This window comes from Furipterus horrens, unplaced genomic scaffold (genome assembly GCF_987537825.1).
Source record: "Furipterus horrens unplaced genomic scaffold, mFurHor1.1.pri manual_scaffold_17, whole genome shotgun sequence".
In the NCBI taxonomy this organism is placed as follows: domain Eukaryota; kingdom Metazoa; phylum Chordata; class Mammalia; order Chiroptera; family Furipteridae; genus Furipterus; species Furipterus horrens.
In genome coordinates this window covers 116,794,572-116,800,571 of record NW_028327187.1, presented here as the reverse complement: position 1 = coordinate 116,800,571, position 6,000 = coordinate 116,794,572, and the positions used below count along the sequence as shown (strand labels likewise).

Below are 6,000 nucleotides of genomic sequence, written 5' to 3'. Positions count from 1 at the left end.
TTTTTATTTCTTGCCCCAGACTGGGAACTCTCCCTGTGCCCAGAAAGAGAAGAATACACTCTCTCCTGTTCTTGCCGTGGGTCGTTACAGCCAGTTCCCTCAAGGGAGACATAACATGGGCGACTTTCGTCCCTCTGACAGTAACCACGGCAGGACGTACGGACGTGGCTTGATGTTTCAGTTAGACAGCGAGCATCTGTGGACAGATAAAGGCTGGAGATGGGCAGACCTGGGTCAAGTGAGTGTTGTGCCCCAGACTCGGGGGAGGGCGGCTGGGCCAGGTGCAGGGACAGAGGAACCACGGCACTGTGATCCTCTGACGCATGCGACCAGCGTGCTGAGGGGGGACCAGCCGTGCACCTGTGGCGCACACGTGCCCAGGACTTGTCCACGCACACTGAGCTGTGAGCATGAGCCATAGCAAGCCCCATGTCTTCTCTGCCTGGTGGTCACCGGCGCCCCTAAGCAGGCAGTGCCCTTGGAAGGACGCGATGGCGTGACTGCATCACTATGGGGAACGTCGTCCTAGGATCACCTGGGTAACCTGCTGTGTATGTCACGGGCTCACCAACCTGGCCGGTACCTGCTGCAGATCTGTGTAGAAGTGGGCAATTCATCCTTCGCTGAAATGGTCCAAGTTCAGGACCTTTGAGAATCTCGGTGATCCCTCCAGGACTGCTCTCTTCAATCTTGGGATGCATGGTGCCATGCCAGTGAATTTGCTTCTCTTTTTGTGTTTTATTTCCAGGAGGTGTAAATTCACGGAATATTATCGCTGAAGGCCACGTAAGAGAGCATCGGCCAAGCCACCCCGTGTAAGGTAAGGAAACGTACCTTCAGAGAGCTGACCCCAGCAATCCCAAAGGCAAACGCTGTGTCTTTCAGAAGATAGTTCGCACTTTGCCCAGACCGTGTTACGTGGCAAAAGGCGTACTAATGACGTTCTTTGCTTCCAGTATAAGACCGTAGGCTTAATGCTCTCTGTTCCGTCCCGTAATCTAAATTGGGTTCTTTGAAGATTTTTGCTAGGTTCAAATGACACATAAGACACACCATAGGTTCAGCATCAAAAGCGATGGGATATTTAACTTTAAACACAGAATTCTCACCTATTCAAATCGCGTTTTAATTGATCCTATGCGTTGCCTGAGAGTTACTTCAGGTATTAGAAATTACCGTCTTCGGACAGTGTGTTAGTCTGCTTTTCCCCTTAGCACGTTATCAGCATCACTTTCCTTAGGACCTGAGGTGTCGCGGAATTGTGAGCAGGGAGTTAATGTTCTCTTGCGAGGAACATGGGCAGACCTTCTCTCTAGTGACCCCTCGTGCGGGCACTTGGCACCCTTCCTGCCATGTGTACTCCCAGGTTCGTAGCGTTAGATTTGTTCAAGCAATTTCCTTTTGGTCAAGTTTCCGGAGGGAGGTGATTGACATGGGTGTCTCCAGAATGAATCAAACATTGTGACACAGGTCACAAAAGCCAGCAGGCACTGAAAGGCTTTGGCGAGGGTGCGCTCCAGCTACTGCCCCCCGTCGTGCGGCCTCAGCAGGTGGCCTGGCCCTTCCAGCCTTTCCAACCTCATTTTCTTGTTATAGTCACTGTGGACACACATCTCTAAGAGGACATACAAACATATTTAGTGTCTACATGACATATCCTGTTCAGTGACAAAATATGGCAAGTGAGCCGTGATGTTGAACCTTTTCTTTATGGGTCTTGAAGTTGAACATTTTCTTTCTGGGTCCTTTCCAAAGCGTTTGGTATTTTTCTCTCCCTCCACCCGACCGGAGTAAAACTCTTTAAGATATCTGGCTGATGTATTTATTAGATCTAAAAGGATATCTTCACATTGCTCTGATTTTCTCTGATTTCATGCTTCTTAAATGGATGGCGTAGTTACCATGCTAGTGAAAAACCAAAAACTAATGTGTAGAGAGAACGTCCATCCTATTAATTGGGTAAAACACCAGATGATATTTCACTGAGCATTTATCAGGCTGGAATGGCCCATTAGAATCCCAGCTGACATGTCATCTCTCAAAGTATATGGAACATGCATACAGTATTAGATCTGTTCAATTTCCTTTTGAAGGCAGGTGATTGGATTAATGTTTGGAATGTAGGGACAAAAAAAAAAAAACAGTGAATCTGGAGGGATGTTTTGGGATTGTCCCCTGCCTTTGAAAAGACTTGGATGTGCTGTAACAAGGGGAAATGTTGGACGGTGCCTCTCGTGAGATATTTTGGTCCATGGTGCGTCGTGGGGATTTCGAGAGCCGTGACTGAGGCGTGGGAAGGAGCCAGTGTCAGCAGACCCGGGGGCGGTGTTCGGTTCTAAGGGACCCTGGCTGTCGGCCACATGCACTCAGAGCCCTCATTCCTGGTGACTTTTTTAAAGACTATTATTTAGGGCAGTGGCAGCTTTACAAGATGGGGAGGAAGATACAGAGACCTCCCTTACCAGCCCTGCACCCCCAGAATGCAGTCCCCCCATTATCACATTATCAATATCACTCGCCCCAGTGGGACATTTGTTACCAGGGCGGAGCCTGCACGGACACCTCAGAGTCACCGCAGGTCCTCGAGTCCCCAGCACACCGCCTGCACCTCCTCTTCACCTGCCCCGCCTCCTGACAAACAATAGCTTCGGTGAAAGTCACCCACGATCGTGAAACGCAGGCCAAGACTCAGAAAACTGCGTGCCATGCCACCTGCGGCCTGTGCAGTGCGGGTGTCCTTCTGCCCCGTCTGCCGCGTCAGCGCAGGTTTTAAGGGACAGGCTGTGTCTCCGTCTGTGGTCACAGAGGGCTGCACTTCCCAGAGCAGAAAAGAAAGGCTCTCACGCTGACCGTCAGGGCGTCTTAGGAGGAGGAAATACAGTGTTTACATTGTACTCATTTTTCTTTGTTGGTTGTTATTGTTCCTCTACATCTATTTTCTTATGGGAATATAAGGCAAAATATCTTTACATGTTTAAGAGGAAATGTGTATACAATGCAGTATGAGATGTAAATAGTTACTGATTTTACTCTTAAAATATCTGAGTATAATTGGTAATCCTCCCTATGATCTACTGAGAGTGTTTCTTATTTTAATATGTTTAATGCATGGTGGTCTTTTCATAGAATCATTTTGTGTTACGAAGGTACAGTTGGGCCCTCGCTGGTGTGGCTCAGTGGATTGAGCGCCAGACTGGGAACCGAAGGGTCGCCGGTTCGATGCCCAGTCAGGGCACAGACCTGGGTTGCGGGCCAGGTCCCCGGCCGGGTGTGTGAGAGACAACTGCACATCGATGCTTCTCTCCCTCTCTGTCTCCTCCTTCTCCCCTCTGTCTAAAAACAAATAAATAAAATCTTTTTAAAAAGATACAGTTGATACTTTGTAGCAAGTTAAAGTAGAAAAGTGGTCATCCATCAAATGAATAATTACATGTCTTTCCCCTTCTACGTCAATGTGTAAAAGCATGCAAATGTATGATTTTTCACTTGCAATAAGAGAAAGAAAATATCCTGCCCCGAGACGCCCGTGGAAACAGCCTTTTGTTTTTTTGGCAGTGCCTTTTGGGTGGAAGCGTGTTCCTGTCATGTCTTAAGAGAATGAAGTGCCAAGCGGAACAAAGTGCAGAGGAAGCAAACGCTGCTCTGGGAGTTGCAAAGCGAGATTTATAACTTGACTCTTACGGAGGAAGTTGCCAAGCCTCGCGGTCTCTACATTCCTCCATCCGTCCTCGGCCAGCGCTGGCGCAGGAATCCAAGGCGGCGAAGGTCACTGCAAGGAAGGCTGGCTGAGCCGACGCTAGAGCTCCTTCTGTACGATCACGGGAACGTATGCATTGCCATTAAATCTGTCACTAACTTGGGAGTGTGTAAGTAGGTGCTGCGAAATAATTTTTACCGAAACTCTCCAGGGTGAAAGATGGAGGGGACGTAGAAAACCAAGCAGGAAAGACTCAGCCTGCGGAGAATGCGCCACAATGCTTCTGTGACGTTATGATCACACGCGTGTCTGAGCGTCAGGTGGTGAGAACGCCGGGTGCTCTGAAACTCTGCCAGCGCTGACCTGGAGCAAGGAGATGCGAGCAGGGAGCACAGCTGCACGCGTGGGGACTTCTGCAGGCCCCAGCACTGCCCAGACACCCTGTCACGGAGCACGAGCGTCCCTGGCTCCTGAAGGGAATCAGGTCTCCAGAGGAGTCAGGGACTGAACTCGGAAAGCTTCAGCTCGGGCCTCACTCCTGCGCGCTTGTGCATCTGCAGGTCAGCCCTGCGTGCGCAGGATGCATGTTCAGCTGTATTGATTGAAGGGGATGGCCCGTCGGGTGGGAGAAACGAGGGTTCAAAAGGGACTCAGTGAATTCATGAGCTTTTTTTTTGTTTGTTTAACCGAATGAAATATTTTTAAACCACGGTCAGGCAATTCCACTTTACACACAGTCATCGTGTGCCTGATTTCAGCTGTGCTGTGTTCTCAGGGTGGGTCCCTTGTACGGTGTGTCACCAGGCCTGCTACGTCTGTTCTATGATTACAAATGCGTCTCAAGGGTACATTTCCGAGAAGGACTCAGGTGGCACTGGGGCCAGAGGTCAAGCAGGCACGGGCCTGGTGGCGCGGCTGTGGCGGACGGGCGCAGGGGGAGAACTGCGGCCAGCTCCGTGCAGGGGCAGGGGCGGGGGCTGGGGAGGAGGAGCCGTGCCCGGGGGGCGGGCAGCGAAGGGGTGGCCCGGGCAGGCGTGGTCCTGCGGCCGCGGGAGGACGTTTGGACTCTTTGTAAGACCGCGGGGCAGCTCCCTGAGCGCTGGGGAGCAAACAGGGAAGGGAGGACCGAGCGCGGCGGGCTCTCTGGTTTAGATCACCTCCCGTACGGGGACAGGAGAGTCATATCCATACGAAAGTCGCCTGCACGGCGATGTATGCTCCAGTACGTTATGTGGGAGGACTTGGGGACGCTGCACACGGTGGGACACCATGGCTCAAGGGCACTGGAGCTGCAGCGAGTCACCGGAAACTCACCGGCATTTAAAAAACAATGTACCACTATTTTTTTCCCAAAGACTTTATTTATTTATTTACTTTTAGAGAGAGGGGAAGGGAGGGAGGGAAACACCGATGTGGGGTTGCCTCTGCGCACCCCCAGCGGGGGACCTGGCCCGCAACCCAGGCCTGTGCCCTGGCTGGGAATCGAACCCGCGACCCATGGGTTGGCAGGCTGGTGCTCAGTCCACTGAGCCACACCAACCAGGGCTTTTTGCACTGTTTTTAATAATCCGCAGGAAAGTCAGCCCCACTGAAGGCCCAGGACCCGTGTGAAGCTGCCACAGTCTCACATGCTCAGAGGAACTCTTGGCTTTTGACAGGTTTTAATCAGCTTTCAGTCTTATGTTTGGGAATCTCAGCTTGATGTATTTGTCTCATTCTAAAGGGTTTGACCTGCTTCCTCTTTTAATTTTTTCTTACCATGTTTACCATTTTCTTTTCATGTTGAAAATAAAAGAGCGGGTGGTATCCAAGAGCAAGCCCAGCTCAGGGGTCGTCGTTGTCTCCAGGAGACGCCTGGGTGAGCGTGCGGCCGGGGAGGCCAGCGCCGTGTCCCCGGGACAGGTTCCTCTGCTCGGCGTCCCCCGGGCCATGCCCCTCGGGCTCCGCGGTTCAGCCAGAGCACAGCGGTCTGAGCGTGTTGGCGGCACGTCTCCTGGCCCTGTAGTTACCGCCTGGGTCCGGGAACCTCCTTGGGGAGAGGGCCCGTCCGTCATTTCTCGGTCCCCAGCCAGGTTCCTGGGCGCGCGGCAGCCGGTCTGCCCACGGCTGTCCGTCACACTGGGCTTCAGCCCTGGGAACACAGTCACGCCACGCCGTCCAGCTCCCTGCAGGCGCCTTGGAAACCGGAGAAAAAACACCAACATCCCAGCACAGCCAAAGACCAGAAGGGTGGCCCCGATGATCGTGCTCCGAACTGTGCGGAGTTTAGGGACGTCTTGGATACCTGCTTCATGGCCAGGTCA

At 52.1% G+C, this 6,000-nt stretch overlaps 1 long non-coding RNA gene across 2 annotated transcripts in view; it reads left to right on the top strand.

The window, feature by feature from the left end:
- The first annotated feature begins 752 nt into the window (after positions 1-752).
- LOC149991902 (uncharacterized) overlaps positions 753-6,000 on the top strand; it is a 56,485-nt gene continuing 51,237 nt past the window's right edge. For both annotated transcript variants that reach the window (XR_016508598.1, XR_016508597.1), the window contains exon 1: positions 753-820. This is a non-coding gene — a long non-coding RNA (uncharacterized LOC149991902). The remainder of the gene's footprint in view (positions 821-6,000) is intronic.